General features: G+C 45.7%; 1 protein-coding gene and 1 pseudogene across 4 annotated transcripts in view; both read left to right on the forward strand.

Moving 5' to 3' along the window:
- rhbdf1a (rhomboid 5 homolog 1a (Drosophila)) overlaps positions 1–19,962 on the forward strand; it is a 346,823-nt gene that overhangs the window by 104,262 nt on the left and 222,599 nt on the right. The gene's annotated exons all lie outside the window — the stretch shown is intronic.
- LOC139281620 (proteasome subunit alpha type-4 pseudogene) lies at positions 3,199–4,109 on the forward strand (annotated as a pseudogene).

Here is a 19,962-nt window from a genome sequence, read left to right on the forward strand (position 1 = left end):
TACAAGTTGTTGTGTTGTTGTTGTTAGGATTGTGTGAAATCTCAGCCTGGCATTCTCCTGCCCCAGCCATGCTCTCTAGTACACTGCTGGCTATGTTTGTGGTGGGTGGACCGTCTGTCCCTCAAGACCTTGGGGAAACTGGTTGGGAATCCAGGACCTGGCATAATTAGTGCCCCTTTTGCCAGAAGTACAGTGGAAATACGATGGAAGGGCCATAGATATTTAGACCCATATAGAATAAGCGATGAGCTGAAAAATAAACCACTTCAACAAAATGGTGAGGTTTTCAAGCCTGCTATCATTTAGTTTATTTTATTTATAAAAACTTTGAAAAGCTGCTCTAGAGAACATATTTCTACATTTTTCCCGCTGTCTTCAGAATCAGCGACAGTCTCATTCACCTCAGAACTGCTGCTGAACTTGGGGCTGTTATCAATGCAAGGTAAATGGAGCATTAAACAGCTTCCCTACATCCGCGGATTTAAAAAGACATCCAGCTGGGATTGCTTATCTTTTTTTTTGTATTAAAAAAGGAACTGTTGCTGGTTCAATAAAACAAAGCATTCTGTTTCTGTCAGCTAGTTTGTAGTTAATTCAAATGGCCTTTGATCATGTGAATGAAAAATGATACTTCTGTGTGGTGCAATATATTCAAGTGGATGAAGAGTGATTGTAAAGGAAATAATGTGTTATCCTAGTCTTTGTTTCAAGATATAATTAAAACCATAGAATATTGAGCACTTCAAAGGGTTTTAAGTTTCCTTGGCAGTCATCTGTGCTTCTGTCTGATAAAGCAAGTGTTGAATTTGCTGAGTTACCCTCCCAGCATTGTTAAGGAATTGATTTATGTGTACAGTGGAAGGAAGCCAATTATGAAACACATCCCAAAATAATTTGTTCGCTTTAACATTGGATAATAATGCTACCTTAATACCCCTCGGCAGTGTCACTGTAACATAAACCAGGTGGTTCTAGCACCTTCTGTAGCCTGGGGATCCACACAGAGGGCATTTCTACAGTCGTCACACCATGCCAGTGAACCTCAGTGAGTGCTAAAAGCAATGCTGGGCATTGCCATTTTGGCTTAACAACCAGAGAATATATTATATTTTGTGTGTGTGTGTGTGTGTGTGTGTATTTACTAAACTATTGCTATAAACCTCCCCAGTTTACAGAGTAAAATAAAACCCCGGTACGGTGCGGGTAGACCTTCCCTAACATTAGGGAAGGTTCACCAACAGAAAATCTGAAGTAACTTTCTGGACTTTGAAACAACTGAGCATGCACAATTGTGAGCATGTACGTCCTTTACTTGGATGGCAGCAATGTTCGCAGTAAGCTGCGCTTTGTTCTGTATAGCCTGACTCTTTTGCTGCGCTGGCCCGTTAAGTTTCTGTGCATGCGCTGCACTTGCAATGGAAAAGCCCGTGAGTAGCTTGCACGGGACTAGTCGCGCAGCTTAGCGGGAACGTTGGATGGTAGTGCTCTGAAATCTACCCTCTGCATAAAGGGAAATATGGAGCACCAGCAGCCATAACACATGGAACCATCTCCATTGAGAGGTTGCACCCAAAAAAGATAAATTGTCTTTCCTCATCAGATGTTGACTAATCTATTTTTTATTTTCTGGTTTATAATTTCAGATTTCCACTCGCAGTTTTCTTTATCTTTCACTGTTCAAAGGTCATTGTCTTTAACATTTAGTGGCCTTGTGGTTTTGTTTGCAAACCGTTTTATCTACATTTGCAAACAAAGTCACCTGACCAATTAATCTGCATTGAGTCACAGTACATCAGAACATGAGGTTGAACATCATAATGTCGGAATTATGGAAATTGGGGACCCTATGGTTTTGTAAACGCAGAAAAAGGGATTGCCGAACACCTTTTCATAAGATGATGTATGTCTTTTTAAAGGAGAGCAATACAGGTCTTTTCGAAAATTTAGCAAGTTAATCCATTACACAGTGGAGTTTGTCTCCGGGTGGTATTAGGTGAGGTCACAACTAACCTTTGCATCCTTGGGTTAGGAAGGGAAAAAATAAGTTTGGGTTTCTATTCATGATTGTTATCAAGAGACAAATGTGGGTGTGTAAATGTCTGGTGACAACTGTAATGGGTCTGACCAAGATGCCTTCCATTGTCTAATTGCCTGCTGACACATGCTGTCAAGGTTCACACAATGATCTCACACAATGATCTCTTGAGTGAGCTACTGAGGGGTGCCTGGCACCTTTGGAACAAGTGGGGGGAAGAGGAAATTAGTGAATAAAGTAGGGAACCATACAAAGAACAACATACTTGACCAGATGAGCTGAGGAAGTGACAAGACTCTAAAGAAGTCTCTCTAAACATTGTGAGCTCTTTTAAAAATTCTAACTCCTAATGAAAAAGTAGTTCATGAGATCGATCATATTGAGTTCCTGTCTGCCCATGCCCCGATGTGGAATAGACTGCTTAGCTTCCCATTGTTTCTACAGCCAAGACTATTCGAGTCTGCCTGCCAAATCTGGCTTGCTGTCACATTGTAAAATGAAGTGTCCATTCTCCATATAATCCAACAACATGGATTTAGGCACTGGATTTGCTATAAACAACATTTGTTAAGTTGTTCTTACTTAAAACAAAATCCTTTTAGTGATTGTTTCTGAAACAACCAGCGTGAAACTTGGCCACAAGTTTTTCCAGGAACAAGCATTTCTCAGTGACTGCCTTTCCATTGAAGGAGATTCACTGATTGCAACAGCCCTCTCCTCTACATTTTATGTAACTTCATTTACAACTGGACACAGGGCAGTCTTTCAGCTTTAATGAATCCTTTGAGATTGCAGTAGCTTTATTAATACAGATTAGAACCATCCATTTTCTTACCACCAGGGGCTTTCAGAAATGCTCTGTCATTTTGTACATTGCATGGGCCCAAGTTTCAGTAGAACGGCGCATCTCGGAGAGGCCCGCCTAATTTCTAGAACTGAAAAAGCGGCAAATACTTAGCTCGTGATTCTCCGATATCGATCTGTAGGCCAGTTTGCAGCTCAGCGTGGCGCTGCAGGAGCTGCTGAGGGCGGAGCTACAGCCCTGCGCCAAAAGGAGTGCCGGCAGCTGTGCGTGTGCAGAGTGGAGGCTGTGCACGTGTGCAGTAGCTCCTGGCTCCCTCAATGCGTCCTGTCTCCGGGCGACCCTATCCCTTGCCGAAGGGATGTCTCCCCTATCCCAGGCTGAGTGGCCTGTCTGCCCTTACCTCCTCGGCGCAGGGCCCACCCGACCAGCAGCTCCTCGGTGGCGGGCCTCGCCCGAGCAGCATCTCGTTGGCGGCAGGGCCCGCCCGAGCATCTCTCTGGCGTTGACTCGAAGATATGACTCGCAAACGACCATATTTTCACCAGAAGGGCGACTCCATTAGGTGGAATATGCCATGGCCACGCTGAAACCTGCCTGGGGATCTTAGCGAACGATGGTGTTCTTTTGGAGAGACGCAACATACACAAGCTACTGGACCGAATCGTCTTTTTCGAAAAAATATATAAATTAAACGATGACGTGGCTTGCAGTGTCGCAGGAATAACATCTGACGGCAATATTCTAATGAATGAGCTGGATTGATTGCCCAGAGGTATCTCCTTCAGTACTAGGAGCCAATCCCATGTGAGCAGTTGGTCACAACGCTCTGATACCAAGCAGGCTTACACACAGTTCGGAGGGAAAGAGCCCTTTTGGTGTTTCGCTGCTCTACATGGGATAGGATAAGCACCATGGCTACCAGTTGTATCAGAGTGACCCCAGTGGAAACTACAGAGGGTGGAAGGCCACCTACATTGGGAATAACAGCACCGCTGCAGTATCTATGCTGAAACAAGACTTCAAAGAAGGAGATGTGACTTGCAGTCAGCACTTGCATTGGCGGTTAAAGTGTTGAATAAGACTATGGACGTCAGCAAACTATCGGCCGAAAAGGTGGAAATTGCAACGCGAACCAGAGAAAATGGGAAAATGCGCATAAAGGTGCTGAAGCAGAAGGAAGTGGAGGTTTTGATTAAGCGACACAAGGCAGAAGAAGCGAAACCTGAAAGTGAGACAAAGGAGAAGGAGCAAAAAGAGAAGGACAAATAGAGCTGCAAAATCTAGTTGACTGCAGGTTCTCAATTTATAGAATTGACCGTACCAGATACCATCCAGCTTTCTTGTACACTTCCCGCCTGAGCAGCATCTCGTTGGTGGTGGGCCCCGCCTGAGCAACTCTTCGGCAGGTTGTTGGAGGGCCCCCGCTGCTGCAGTAGGTGAGTAGAAACTTTTAATTTTTTATTTATTGATTTTTTTTTAAATTTATTTTTTGATTGGTTGATTTATTTATCATTTATTATTGATTGATATGTCCTTACTATACAGTACAAATGCACACGAGGCCCATACTTGAGAGAAGGTCACTCTGTGACCAGTAATCTTTATTCCAGCACTGAAGTGATGAAGGTGGGTGGAGCTTCCCCTTTTATACCTGAAAGTCCAGGTTAGGAGTGTCTCCCACAAGTTCACCACCGAGTGGTCAGTGTTCTCACGGTGTACAACTTAGGTCAGTTTATACATGGATTACAATGACAGTTGAATACATGACATCACCTCCCCCCCCCCCAAAGTCTTACTGGGATCACAGGTTAAGTCTCTCTGGTGGTTTACACTCCCTTGTAGAGTGCCTGAGTTGGAGCTCCGGTTGTTGGGCGCTGGCCTGAGTGTCTGCTGTTTACGGTGCCTCAGGCCTGTCCGGACTGCCCACAGTGACTGGGCTCTCCTCCACTTGGTTCCGGTGTTCGGTCACCTGTGGTGGAGTGAACTCAACATCGTGTTCTTCCTCTGCTTCTTCTATGGGGTTGCTGAACCTCCTTTTTGTTTGATCCACGTGTTTGCGGCAGATTTGTCCATTGGTAAGTTTAACTATCAGAATCCTATTCCCCTCTTTGGCAATCACAGTGCCTGCAAGCCATTTGGGCCCTGCAGCGTAGTTGAGGACAAAGACAGGGTCATTGACATCAATACATCGCGCCCTCGCATTCCTGTCATGGTAGCCACATTGTGACCGGCGCCTGCTCTCAACACTTTCTTTCATGGTGGAGTGTATAAGGGATAACCTGGTTTTGAGCGTCCTTTACATTAGCAGCTCTGCAGGTGGAACCCCTGTGAGCGAGTGTGGTCGGGATCGATTGGCCAACAGGAGGCGTGATAAGCGGCTTTGAAGGAAACCCCCTTGGATTCTGATTATGTGCACTGCTCGTTCCGCCTGGTTGTTTGAGGTCGGCTTGAACGGTGCCGTTCTGACATGGTTGATACCATTTCGTGCCATGAAGTCCTGGAACTCAATGCTTGTAAAACACGGGCCATTGTCGCTGACCAAGACGTCTGGTAGACCATGTGCGGCGAACATTGCCCGTAGACTTTCTACCGTGGCAGAGGATGTGCTTGAATTGAGAATGTTACACTCAATCCATTTGGAGTAGGCGTCTACTACAACCAAAAACATTTGTCCCATGAGGGACCTGCGTAGTCCACATGGATGCGTGACCATGGCTTGGTGGGCCAGGACCAGGGGCTAAGGGGGTCTTCCCTGGGCGCATTGCCCAGCTGGGCACACGTGTTGCACCTGCGAACACAAAGTTCCAGGTCTGCATCTATCCCTGGCCACCAAATGTGTGACCTGGCAATTGCCTTCATCATGACAATGCCTGGGTGCTCCTTGTGGAGTTCTCGGATGAACGCCTCTCTGCCCATCTGGGGCATGACTACTCTGTTCCCCCATAGTAGGCAATTGGCCTGAATCGAGAGTTCATCCTTGCGCCTGTGAAATGGTTTAAATTCCTCAGGGCATGCCCCGTACGTGGCTGCCCAGTCCCCATTCAGGACACATTTCTTGACTAAATACAGTAGTGGGTTTCTATTAGTCTAGACTTCGATCTGATTGGCTGTCACGGGTGAGCCTTCGCTTTCGAAAGCTTCAACAGCCATGACCATCTCAACAGCATGCTCGGTTGCCCCCTCGGTGGTGGCTAGTGGGAGCCTGCTGAGTGCATCGCCGCAGTTTTCAGTGCCCGGCCTGTGCTGAATTGTATAGTCATAGGCGGCTAACGTGAGTGCCCACCTCTGTATGCGGGCCGACGCATTTGCATTTATAGCCTTGTTGGCCAAAAGGGACGTAAGGGGTTTGTGATCTGTCTCCAGCTCAAATTTCCTGTCAAACAGGTACTAATGCATTTTTTTTACTGCATATACACATGGTAGCGCTTCCTTTTCTACCATCCCGCAGCCCCTTTCTGCCTGGGACAGACTTCTGGAGGCATAAGCTACAGGCTGTTACTGACCCTTGGCATTAACATGCTGCAACACACACCCGACCCCATAGGACGACGCATCGCACGTTAAAACAAGTTTCTTACATGGGTCATATAGCGTTAAGATTGTTAGAGCACGCAATTTGTTATGCTCCATCAAAAGCCCTTTCCTGGCTGCCCCCCCAGACCCAATCATGACCTTTGCATAGGAGCACGTGTAGCGGCTCTAACAGCATGCTCAATTTGGGAAGAAAGTTACCAAAATAGTTCAGGAGCCCCAGGAACGAACGCAGCTCCGTCGTGTTACGGGGCCTGAGTGCTCTCTGGATCGCTTCTGTTTTGGATGCAGTAGGTCTGATCCCGTCTGCTGCTACCCTCATCCCCTGGAATTCTACCTCTGGAGCTAGGAAGACGCACTTCGCCTTTTTCAGTTGCAGCCCTACCCGGTCCAGTCTACGTAGCACCTCCTCCAGGTTGTGGAGGTGTTCTTCAGTATCACAACCCGTGATGAGGATGTCGTCTTGAAAAACCACTGTCCTTGGAATCGACTTGGAGACTTTCCATGTTTCGTTAAAAGATCGTGGCGGCCGAGCGAATCCTGAATGGACATCTGTTGTACTCAAACAACCCCTTGTGTGTCGTGATGGTTGTCAGCTTTTTCGACTCACTCGTCAGCTCCTGGGTCATGTAAGCTGAGGTCAGGTCCAATTTTGAAAAAAGTTTGCCACCGGATAATGTAGCAAAGAGGTCCTCCGCTCTCGGTAGTGGGTATTAGTCTTGGAGTGACACCCGATTGATGGTGGCCTTGTAATCACCACATATCCTGACCGGCCCATCCGCCTTGAGCACCGGCACGATCGGGCTCCCCAGTCACTGAATTCGACTGGTGAGATGATGCCTTCCCTCAGCAGGCGGTCCAATTCGCCTTCTATCTTTTCCCGCATCACGTACAGCACTGCTCTGGCCTTGTGGTGTACTGACCTGGCGTCCGGGTTTATGTCAATCATTACCTTGGTCCCCATGAAAGTGCCAATGCCGGGTGAAATAGTGAGTCAAATTTGTCCAGGATCTGTGAGCATGATATTCGCTCCACAGAAGAAATTGCATTGACATCGCCCCATTTCCAGTTCATGACAGCAAGCCAACTCCTCCCCAGCAGTGCGGGACCATCCCCTGGGACAATCCAGAGTGGCAACCTGTTCTCCGAATCTTTGTGGGTCACGACTACCGTGGCACTGCCTAGCACCGGAATGATCTCCTTTGTATATGTCCGTAGCTATGCGTCAATCGGCAATAATTTTCGCCTCCTGGGCTTGGATGCCCATAACTTGTCGAACTGTTTGATACTCATCAGGGACTGGCTGGTCCCCGTGTCTAGCTCCATTGATACTGGGATGCCATTGAGGAGCACTGTCATCATTATCGGTGGCGTCCTGGTGTATGACCCGTATATGTGCTCCACATGAACTCGCTGAACTTCAGCTTCCAGCGATTTCCCCCAGTGTCCATTTGGCCTCGTAGGGCTTACATCGGGTTCGTCCTCCTCGTACATCAACCTGGCTGCAGGCTTCCTCCACATGAGTGCCAAGTGACCGCTGACGTTGCAGTTTCTGCAGGTATATTGCTGATACCTGCAAGCTCTGGCTGTGTGTTTGCCTCCACACCTCCAACATGAGCTGTTGTTGGAAACAAAAGGTCCACTACCAGTCGATCGTCTCTGACTGTCTCTGTAACTGTCCTTAAACGCACCATTGACAGGTGTTGATGGCCCCATTACTGGCCGCATTGTCCATTGCGATGGCATGAATCGCCTTTCAGCTAGCCATTGTCTCTGTTGAATTCCCCCTTTGGGTTCGACTACATGCTCGGGCACATTCGATTGCCCTTGTCTGCCTGGAGAACTGTGTGCCGCGTTAACAATGTTGACTCCCTGTCCATTTGCTGCATTTAAACCAAGATTTTTGTCAAACATCATTCTGGTCTATTCTTCCCCTGAGATGAATGTCTGGGCCATCAAAGCCGCTGTTTCCAGGGTCAAGTCTTTGGTCTCAATCAGTTTCCTGAAAACCCCAGCGTGCCCGATGCCCTCAATAAAAAAAAGTCTCGCAGCATCTCCACTCTGCATGCATCTGGGAACTTACATAAGCTCGCCAGTTGCCGGAGGTCTGCCACGAAGTCTGGAACGCTTTGCCCTTCTCGCTGCCGGTGCATGTAAAACCGGTGTCTCGCCATGTGCATGCTGCTCGCCGGTTTAAAGTGCTCCCCGATCAACTTACTGAGCTCTTCAAAAGTATTGTCCGCCGGCTTCTCTGGCGCCAGAAGGTCCTTCATCAGGGAGTACGTCCTGGATCCACAAACCGTCAGGAGATGAGCCCTGCGTTTGTCGACCGAATCCTGTCCCAGCCATTCCTTAGTGACAAATCTTTGCTGTAGTCTCTCAATAAAATCATCCCAAACCTCTCGTCTATGCTGCTAGTGGCCATGCTTGAGTGGTTTAAATCCCAGTTTCTCGTCGCCAATGATATGTCGTTACTATACAGTACAAATGCACACGAGGCCCATACTTGAAAGAAGGTCACTCTGTGACCAGTAACTTTTATTCCAGCACTGAAGTGATGAAGGTGGGTGGAACTTCCCCTTTTATACCTAAAAGTTCAGGTTAGGAGTGTCTCCCACAAGTTCACCACCTAGTGGTCAGTGTTCTCACGGTGTACAACTTAGGTCAGTTTATACATAGATTGCAATGACAGTTGAATACATGACAATGATGGCTCTTTATTGGTAAAAGTGAAGTGTTTATTGCTTTGTAAAATTCCTAACTTCCCTCTAACCTTCCTTCCCCGCCCCCCCCACCCCCACCATCTCTCGCTACCTGCGCCTAATTTATAAAGTGTAGGCAAGGTTTTTCTCAGCGTACAAAAATCGACACTTATTCTGTTCTAAGTTAGTTTGGAGTAACTTTTCGCTGCCTAAACTTGCAAAACAGACGTAAGTGGCTGATAACGCCCCTTTTTAAAAAAAAAACTGTACTAAAACGAAACTATTCTAACTAACTAGAACTGGCGCAAACTAAATGCCAAGAATTGCGATTTCTAAGATCTCTTTCAAAAAATAGAAGCAACTCTAGCTGAAACTTGGGCCCATGCATGTGTTAACTTCCCCATTTTTGGAAAATGTATTTTGTAATCTTTTGGGCCGTTCCATGCTGTGCACAATTCCCCAGCCAATAGGTTGAACCAGTTCCCATTTTCCACGTTTGGCAATCCTGCTCTTAAGGTGGCCTTGGATAACTTATTTTTTCCATGTGAGGAAGCTGCTTGCCTTTGGTCAGTTCCTTGCGTAAACAGTTTCCAAGTTACGGTGTTCGGAATGAAAATTCCAGGCAATTCAGTTTGTTGAGGACATCAGGCCAGGCAAGTAAATGTTGAGGGTTGAGCCATTGGTGCCAGCTGTAAGAAGTATAAGACATTAGGTAGCAGATTCTTTTGTGTTTGCCATATTTACTACAGTTTGTGCAAAGCAACAATAAGACTGGGTAAACTAACGTAATTATTTTCACTTTCAATGTTGAAGCCTGAATTGTTTAATTCTGGCACGTGTTACATATGTCCCCGATGATTCACTCGGGAAAGGCAGTGTGTAACTGAATCATACAGATGGGAAAGTCCTATGTTCAATTCCTAGTCTATGCTCCACTGGAATGAAAACAGGGACACTCTTAATTGTCCTCAGCAGCCCCGATTAGCCTCTGGATAAATAATCTGACCGGCTCCCAGTTGCTGATTGCTGCAAAGGGCACATGCGTGAATGCTGGGTGAGGGCAGGATTGAGCTCAGTGGAAAGTGAAGATGTGAATGTTGAGTGGGGGCACGGTTGGGTTCAATTGCGGTGTCCCCTATGTTTGGCCCCAGCAACACTCACTGTCTCACACAAAGGAGAATGAACACTTGGGTGAGGCACTGGAGGATAGTTGGTACCAATGGAATTGTATCTCGGCAAAAATCAATGGGCTAGAATTTCCTATCAGACCCCAGCGCCCGTTCACCACCCAAAAGACCGCCAAGACTGGAACGATTATCACCGGCGAAAACTTCTCCCCCGAAAATGAAAAAATCTGCCGAGCGAAAAACATGGGCCTTGTACCCCCATTCTGGGCGAAAAAGTGCAATTTAGGGTCCATTGGGTGGTTCCTAAGAAAAATGCGCGATTACATTTTTTAAAAATCAATAAAAATTTACCCCAAAGCTGTGGGTTGGGCCTAACAGCAGACAAACAATAAGAATAATTTTTCAAAAAACATCACCTTTTTTAAAAAAAAAGCAAAAAAAATTCCCAAGACTCTTTGAAACTAAATAACCACAACAGATTTTTAAAATAATTAGTAAAAAAAACAAGCACTGACCTTTTTCTTGAAGAGCTACTGCCCTGCTCTGCTGAACCTTGTGGGCGATTAAAAAAAAAAAAAAACCTCACCTACAGGTCACCGCTGAGCCAAATATCGCACCAGGGCAATCTCGGGACGTTGCATGCCGACGGTCCACTCCCCAGCGGGACCTCGAAGTTCCAGCCCAATGCCTTGAGGAGAGGATGAGGGGGAAATGGTTGGCAAAAGAACAATGCGTGTGATCTGTTGGAGTGGAGCAGTCCATTTGCAATATGTGACTGATGCTAAACTAGACACTTTTTTTCCAGGTAATAGTTATCCCTGGTGAATCCCAGCAATCTGATGTTCATTTGCAATTCCATGTTCAGCAAGCTCTTGCTAGAATACTTTGAAACATCACAGTATTTAATGTGATCTGGCGTCTTTAAGGATCCCCTCCTAATCGATAATCAATAATCTTTTTAAAATCACTTCTTTGTCATTGACCCGCAAGGCCAAGGCCGTAGAGATAATACATGGCGCTGTCCTGCGGAGTTAGTATTTGTGTCACAAATGTTATCTTTGTTTAGAAGCGACATATTGCACCGAAGAGAGGGAGACTTTACAGCTGGAACTTCTTTCATGTTGTTGTAAATTTAAAGTTTCAAGTGGGTGAAAAAGTACGTGTAAATGAACAGGCCACAATAAGTAAGTAAATAGTTCTAATGTATGCTTAAGTGCAGTATAATTTTTGGCTTGGAAGAATCAGTATCGTGTAGGTAAGAATCACTTTAATCTCCGTTCTGAATAGGTCATGAAACAGGAAAAATTCTGTAAAACCCACCTCCAATACTAACAACAATTGTTAGAATCTGTTTCACAAAGGGTAGTAGATGCTTTTCATCTTTGACAATCCAATATATAGCAATGAAGGTATCTATAGCAACTGACATGTTCTAACAGTCACCATGGGCTCAAGTTTCGGCTAGAGTTGCTCCTATTTTTTTGGAGCAACTAGTTTAGTATGGAGTATCTTAGAAATCACAATTCTCGGCATTTAGTTTGCTCCAGTTCTAGTTAGTTGGAATAGTTTTGTTTTTGGTACAGTTTTTTTTTCAAAAGGAGGCATTACTAGCCACTTAGGCCTGTTTTGCAAGTTTAGGCAGCGAAAAGTTATTCCAAACTAACTTAGAACGGAATAAGTGTCGATTTTTGTACGCTGAGAAAAACCTTGCCTACACTTGATAAATTAGGCACAGGTAGCGAGAGATAAATGGGGGGGAAGGGAAGTTAGGGAATTTTACAAAGCATTAAACACTTCACTTTTTTCAATAAAGAGCCATCATCACCAATGATAAATAAATCAATAAGTCAACCAATAAATCAATCAAAAAAAATTAAATAAAAAAAAAATCAATCAATAAATAAAAAATTAAACGTTTCTACTCACCTACTGCAACACCAGGACCCCTCCAATAGCCAGCTGAAGAGCTGCTCAGGCGGGGCCCGCCCCCGAGGAGATGCGGGTCAGGCGGGCCCCACCGCTGACGAGGACTTTGGACGGGGCCCATCCCAGCGAGATGCCGGGTGGGCGGGCCAGCCGCCGACGAGGAGTTCGGGTGGGGCCCGTCCCCAGGAGATGCCGGGCGGGCCCGCCGCGGAAGAGGCAAGGGCAGTCAGGCCACTCGGCCCGGGATAGGGGGCGACATCCCTTCGGCCAGGGATAGGATCGTCGCCCGGAGACAGGACGCACTGGGAGGGCCAGGAGCTACTGCGCACGTGTACAGCTGCCGGCACTCTCTTTGGCACAGGGCTGTAGCTCAGCCCCCAGCAGCTTCTGCTGCGCCACGCCGAGCTGGAAACGGCTCGACATATATATCCGAGAATTGCGAGGTAAGTATTCGCCGCAATTTCTGTTCCGCAAATTAGGCGGGCCTCTCTGATGTGCGCTGTTCTAGCGGGGGTCCGAAACTTGAGCCCTATGATTCTGGGATTTCTCGGCACTTCTGCTAACCCCTCAGCAGATTATAGGCAGTTATTATCTGAAGTTAATCCAAATGCTTTTTGGTAATACTTATAAGGTACTTCTTGTTTATATTGGCTTCAGGCCTTTGGCCGTGCTTGTCAGATACTGAAATGAGAATTCAAATTCTGTTTGACAGCTTGTGTTAAAAGATGACACAAAGTATTTCCATTTGTGTGGTGTTTGACAACTGATGGAAATAAAAATAAAAATCCTATTTTCACAGTTACCATGTCATCATCGAGCCCTGCATCTCCGTGAGTCATCCTGTCCAGTAACTGAAGATCGCTACGCTTCTACCATATTTGGACCAAGAGAGCAGTATGGCCAGTCTTTTGGCTAGCTATGTGGCATTTAACAGGTAGATTTTCAACTTGCTACCTTCATAGACACTGCAAAATTTTCAATGGCGTTGAAAAATGAACAGTGCCCATAACAGGCAGCCAATCTGCAATGGCAGTTTTATGCCGGGGTGGCAGGTTGAAAATCTACCCCCGAGTGTCGTCTTTGCATGCAGCACTGGTGACATTTGAACATATATTTTTATGTAACCTTAGAACTGAAATTCTTACTAGTTTCTTGACTCCCTAGTGAAGCATGTAATATTTGACGCCAAGATTACCCCATGAATTTAATTACCAATAGGGGGAAGTTTCAAGTCAGTGGTCAGTTCTTTCTGGAGGGAAACGATTGGCTGCCCATATGATGTGATGGGGAGTTACTGAAGTGCCTTTTCCTTTTCTTCAAAAATACATTTACAATTTCTGTATTAAATTACACTCGATGATGAGGTCTTGTGAGTTATAAATGTGTGCTCTGTGCAGAGTAATGTAACATGATTTCTATTCCCAGCTGTGGGATGGACCACAACAATTCTCTGGTTTGCCACATTCAGACATAAAAGGGTAGGAATTCCAACAGTGCTGCTGTTGATCTGGCTGAGATCGATTGGCATTTGAATTCCACTTAGTGGGGCCGACATGCGGCACAGAAAGGCATATACATGCGGCACAGAAAGGCAGATGCAGCTGCTTCCTGTTGACATAGGGTGGCCAAGACTGGGAATTAAACATACTGGGGTATCTGACAATTCGGAAAGATAGACAAGAAGGGAAAGGAGGTGGGGTAGCTCTGTTAATAAAGGATGATATCAGGGCAGTTGAGAGAGATGATATTGGCTCTGATGAACAAAATGTTGAATCATTGTGGGTGGAGATTAGAGATAGTAAGGGGAAAAAGTCACTGGTGGGCGTAGTTTATAGGCCCCCAAATAATAACTTCACGGTGGGCGGACAATAATCAAGGGAATAATGGAGGCATGTGAAAAAGGAACGGCAGTAATCATGGGGGATTTTAACCTACATATTGATTGGTCAAATCAAATTGCACGGGGTAGCCTTGAGGAGGAATTCGTAGAATGCATATGGGATTGTTTCTTAGAACAGTATGTTACAGAACCTACAAGGGAGCAAGCTATCTTAGATCTGGTCCTGTGTACTGAGACAGGAATAGTAAACGATCTCCGAGTAAAAGATCCTCTCGGAATGAGTGATCACAGTATGGTTGAATTTGTAATACAGATTGAGGGTGAGGAAGTAGTGTCTCAAACGAGCGTACTATGCTTAAACAAAGGGGACTTCAGTGGGATGAGAGCAGAGTTAGCTAAAGTAGACTGGAAACACAGACTAAACGGTGGCACAATTGAGAAACAGTGGAGGAATTTTAAGGAGCTCTTTCATAGTGCTCAACAAAAATATATTCCAGTGAAAAAGAAGAGCGGTAAGAGAAGGGATAACCAGCCGTGGATAACCAAGGAAATAAAGGAGAGTATCAAATTAAAAACCAATGCGTATAAGGTGGCCAAGGTTAGTGGGAAACTAGAAGATTGGGAAAATTTTAAACGACAGCAAAGACTGACTAAGAAAGCAATAAAGAAAGGAAAGATAGATTACGAAAGTAAACTTGCGCAAAACATAAAAACAGATAGTAAAAGCTTTTACCGATTATATAAAACGGAAAAGAGTGACTAAAGTAAATGTTGGTCCCTTAGAAAATGAGAAGGGGGATTTAATAATGGGAAATGTGGAAATGGCTGAGACCTTAAACAATTATTTTGCTTCGGTCTTCACAGTGGAAGACACAAAAACCATGCCAAAAATTGCTGGTCACGGGAATGTGGGAAGGGAGGACCTTGAGACAATCACTATCACTAGGGGGTAGTGCTGGACAGGCTAATGGATCTCAAGGTAGACAAGTCCCCTGGTCCTGATGAAATGCATCCCAGGGTATTAAAAGAGATGGCGGAAGTTATAGCAGATGCATTCGTCATAATCTACCAAAATTCTCTGGACTCTGGGGAGGTACCAGCGGATTGGAAAGCAGCTAATGTAACGCCTCTGTTTTTAAAAAAAGGGGCAGACAAAAGGCAGGTAACTATAGGCTGGTTAGTTTAACATCTATAGTGGGGAAAATGCTTGAAGCTATCATTAAGGAAGAAATAGCGGGACATCTAGATAGGAATAGTGCAATCAAGCAAACGTAACATGGATTCATGGAGGGGAAATCATGTTTAACTAATTTACTGGAATTCTTTGAGGATATAACGAGCATGGTGGATAGAGGTGTACCGATGGATGTGGTGTATTTCGATTTTCAAAAGGCATTCGATAAGGTGCCACACAAAAGGTTACTGCAGAAGGTAAAGGTACGCGGAGTCAGAGAAAATGTATTAGCATGGATAGAGAATTGGCTGGCTAACAGAAAGCAGAGAGTCGGGATAAATGGGTCCTTTTCGGGTTGGAAATCGGTGGTTAGTGGTGTGCCACAGGGATCGGTGCTGGGACCACAACTGTTTACAATATACATAGATGACCTGGAAGAGGGGACAGAGTGTAGTGTAACAAAATTTGCAGATGGCACAAAGATTAGTGGGAAAGCGGGTTGTGTAGAGGACACAGAGAGGCTGCAAAGAGATTTAGGTAGGTTAAGTGAATGGGCTAAGGTTTGGCAGATGGAATACAATGTCGGAAAATGTGAGGTCCTCCACCTTGGAAAAAAACAGTAAAAGGGAATATTATTTGAATGGGGAGAAATTACAACATGCTGCGGTGCAGAGGGACCTGGGGGTCCTTGTGCATGAATCCCAAAAAGTTAGTTTGCAGGTGCAGCAGGTAATCAGGAAGACGAATGGAATGTTGGCCTTCATTGCGAGAGGGATGGAGTACAAAAGCAGGGAGGTCCTGCTGCAACTGTACAGGATATTGGTGAGGCCGCACCTGGAGTACTGCGTGCAATTTTGGTCACCTTACTTAAGGAAGGATATACTAGCTTTGGAGCGGCTACAGAGACAATTCACTAAGCTGATTCCGGAGATGAGGGGGTTACCTTATGATGATAGATTGAGTAGACTGGGTCTTTACTCGTTGGAGTTCAGAAGGATGAGGGGTGATCTAATAGAAACATTTAAAATCATGAAAGGGATAGACAAGATAGAGGCAGCGAGGTTGTTTCCACTGGTCGGGGACACTAGAACTAGGGGGCACAGCCTCAAAATACGGGGGAGCCAATTTAAAACCGAATTGAGAAAGAATTTCTTCTCCCAGAGGGTTGTGAATCTGTGGAATTCTCTGCCCAAGGAAGCAGTTGAGGCTTGCTCATTGAATGTATTCAAATCACAGATAGATAGATTTTTAACCAATAAGGCAATTAAGGGTTACGGGGAGCGGGCGGGTAAGTGGAGCTGAGTCCACGGCCAGATCAGCCATGAGCTTGTTGAATGGCGGAGCAGGCTCGAGGAGCTCGATGGCCTACTCCTGTTCCTAATTCTTATGTTCTTATATCTGGCAGAATTTCTAACAGGTTCGGTAACCGCCCAAACTGAGGTTGGGACAAGAGGTGGGCGGAAGGAACACAAGAACATAAGAAATCTGAGCAGGAGTAGGCCATACGGCCCCTCATGCCTGCTCAGTAAGATCATGGCTGATCATTGACCTCAACTCCACTTTCCTGCCCGATCACCATATCCCTTGATTCCCCTAGACCAAAAATCTATCTCTCTCAGCTGTGAATATATTCAGAGACTCTGCATCCTCAGCCCTCTGGGGCAGAGAATTCTAAAGCATCCCCCACCCTGCCCCCATCATAAGATTTTTGCCATGACATCTTTCAGTTTGTAGAGACCCAACCAAGTGTCTTCGCTCCCAGAATACCTGACCTCTGCTCCAAGACGGAGAAAATGTTCTAACCTAAAATTCCTATTTTCATTCGCTTCCATTTTGTATTCTCTATGTAGTTCCATCTGATGTGAAACTCAATGTGATTTGTGCAGTCTATGGTTGATGAAAAGTAAAACAAGTGATATCTGGGAGGAGAGGGAATATGCACTGGTGTAAGTATTATAGTAGCAGTAAGTGGTAGAAAATGGGTTTCGGGAGTGGAATAAACTGTACAGGACATTGACTATTTGACTACAGACGTTGAGGAAAGGGTCCATGGAAAAGAGTGACAATTTTTTTAAAGGTCTGACCAGTTATAATTGTAATATGTGTTGAGAGGGGACAATATTTGCCTTCCTTTTATTCTTGTTTGATAGAGAACGCTATCTCCCTTTCAGTTTATTCTTTCCTGTTATGTGTATTTAGTGAAATTACAACACAATTAGTATTTATGTAGCTCTTTGAACATAGCAAAACGTCCCAAAACGTTTCACAGGAGTATTATGGAACACAATTTGAAACTGAGCCACTTGAGGAGAAATTAGTGCAGGTGACCAAAAGCTTGGTCAAAGAGTAGGTTTTAAGGAGCATCTTAAAGGAGGATAGAGAGGCAGAGAGGTTTAGGGAGGGGAATTCCAGAGCTTCGGGCTGAGGCAACAGAAAGCACGGTCACCAATAGTTGAGCGATTAAAATCAGGGATGCTCAAGAGACAAGAATTAGAGGAGTGCAGATATCTTGGGCGGGTTGTGGGGCTGAAGGAGATTACAGGAATAGGGAGGGGTGAGGCCATGGATGAATTTGAAAACAAGAGTGTGAATTTTAAAATTGAGCTGTTGCTTCACCGGGAGCCAATGTAGGTCAGCGAGCACAGGGGTGGTGGGTGAGCGGGACTTGGTGTGAGTTAGGACATGGGCAGGTGAGTTTTGAATGACCCCAAGTTTACATAGGGTAGAATATGGGAGGCCAGCCAGGAGTGCGTTAAAACTGTATTAATATGTTAATAAAACATGTTTTAAATGCTCCTGACTCCACAGTGACCGCATCTCCTATTTGTCAATTCTACTGATGATGTTTCCTGCAGGAAACATGAGCAATGATGTGACCGTAATGTTATGATGTTGCTGGTCATGTGTGCAGCTGGATCTCATTGACATTTACAATGAGTTGACAAAAGACATGAATTCAAACAAGACCATACTGCAGAGGATGAGACGAGTTCCAAGAAACAAATCACTCTGAACAGGATTCGGGTTGAATTTTCTTCGTGGGCTTCACCAGGAACTGAGCCTGGCCCAAACTTCCCAAAACGGTGACAGACAGCGCTGCATTAATTATCCTCAAACTCATATCCTGATGGGGCCAGGACTAATTTGGATAATTCCTCGGTTTGTATGCGCGAGACATGACAGCGTAAAGTAGTCTGGCTGGTTTGTGGTGAATTGTGACAATTTCTTTGAAAGTACTTTCTTAGTACCTAATATTGTAGTTTGTGTATAGAGACATTTTTCAGAAGTCTGCAGTAGCTCATCCATTTATATTTGATCTGATTTGTCAGCAATAAGCCTACATTATATGTAAAATATGAGCCCCGACTTTAACACTGGGTGAGAGGAGGCCGAGGCAAGTGACAAACCATCCCCATCTCGGCAGAGTGAGGCCTGGGAGATTTTTACTGGTCTACAGAGACTCAGTCAGTCTCCTGCCTGAAACTGCGGCAGCTCGCTGGCTGGAGTGGATTGTCAGGTGGCTGAAGCATCAATTGTCTCCAGCAGTCTGGGAAGTTGACGTGCGGGGGGGGGGGAGGCGGGATGTGTGAGTTCGAGAAGGCCTTGTAATTTATAGGAGGGCAGGGGGGTAGGGGGGAACTCTGGGCAGGGGAGGCGTAAACTTCCCTATTTGGCCCAGAATAGCACTCCTACTCCTCCGGGGCCTTTTTTGGCCTCCTTGCCCCAACGCCTCTTCTTGCTAGGTTGGTCCCAGCAGCTTCCCTGCACAGGCCCCTGGTGAATATAACAGTTGGGCCCCGATGACATAATTGGAGTCCGATCTGCATATTTAAAGAAGATCCCCGCCAATTTCCGGCACATGTCCCTCCCACTTGTTTAGAAGAACAGGTTAAACTTGAAATCATCAGGTACAGAGCAGAACCTAAGTGAGTAAGGCCCACGGGCAATTTCTGCTTCTGTATGCAGATTCTAACTATATACAGTCTAAAGAATCTCCTGTTATCCGCTATTGTCTAGCGCCTTTAATGTAGAAAAACATTCCAAGGCACTTCACAGAGGTGTAATCAGGCAAAAATGGACACTGAGCAGGCGAAGAAGATATTGGGAGGGCTAACCAAGTAAAGCTTGGTCACGGAGGTCGATTTTAAGGAGGGTCTTGAAGGAGGAGAGCAAGATGGAGGTAGAGGGGTTTAGGAAAATAATTCCCCAGTGTACGGCCTAGGTGGTTTGAAAACACAGCCACTAATACTAGGACAAAGGGAGTGCAGGGGTGCCACTAGAGGCTAGACTTGGATACGGCACTGCAGTCCATGTGGTGAAGGTGCTCCCACAATGCTGTTCAAAGGGGAGTTCCGGGATTTTGACCCAACGATAATGAAAGCACGGTGAAATACATACAGGTCAGGATGGTGTTCCCATGCACCGGCTAGCCTTGTCCTTCTAGGTGGCAGAGGTTGTGAATTTTGGGGGTGCGTGGGAGAAGCCTTGGAGAGTTACTGTGGTGCTTCCTGTAGATAGTACACACTGCAGCCATGGTACTCTGGTGGTGGAGGGAGTGGATGTTTAAACTCGTGGCAGGGGCTCCAATCAAACAGACTGCTTTGTCCTGGACGGTGTCGAGCCACTTGAGTGTTGTTGCAGCTGCACTCCTACAGGCAAGTGGTGCGTATTCCATCACAATCCTGGCTTGTGCCTTGTAGGTTGTGGCGCAACTTTCGGGAGTCAGGAGGTGAGTCACTCACCACAGAATACCCAGCCTCTGACCTGCTCTAGATTTCAGGATGTAGATGAGAATTTTATATTTGTGGCAATGTAGCTCATC

This window comes from Pristiophorus japonicus, chromosome 15, assembly GCF_044704955.1.
Source record: "Pristiophorus japonicus isolate sPriJap1 chromosome 15, sPriJap1.hap1, whole genome shotgun sequence".
Lineage (NCBI taxonomy): Eukaryota > Metazoa > Chordata > Chondrichthyes > Pristiophoridae > Pristiophorus > Pristiophorus japonicus.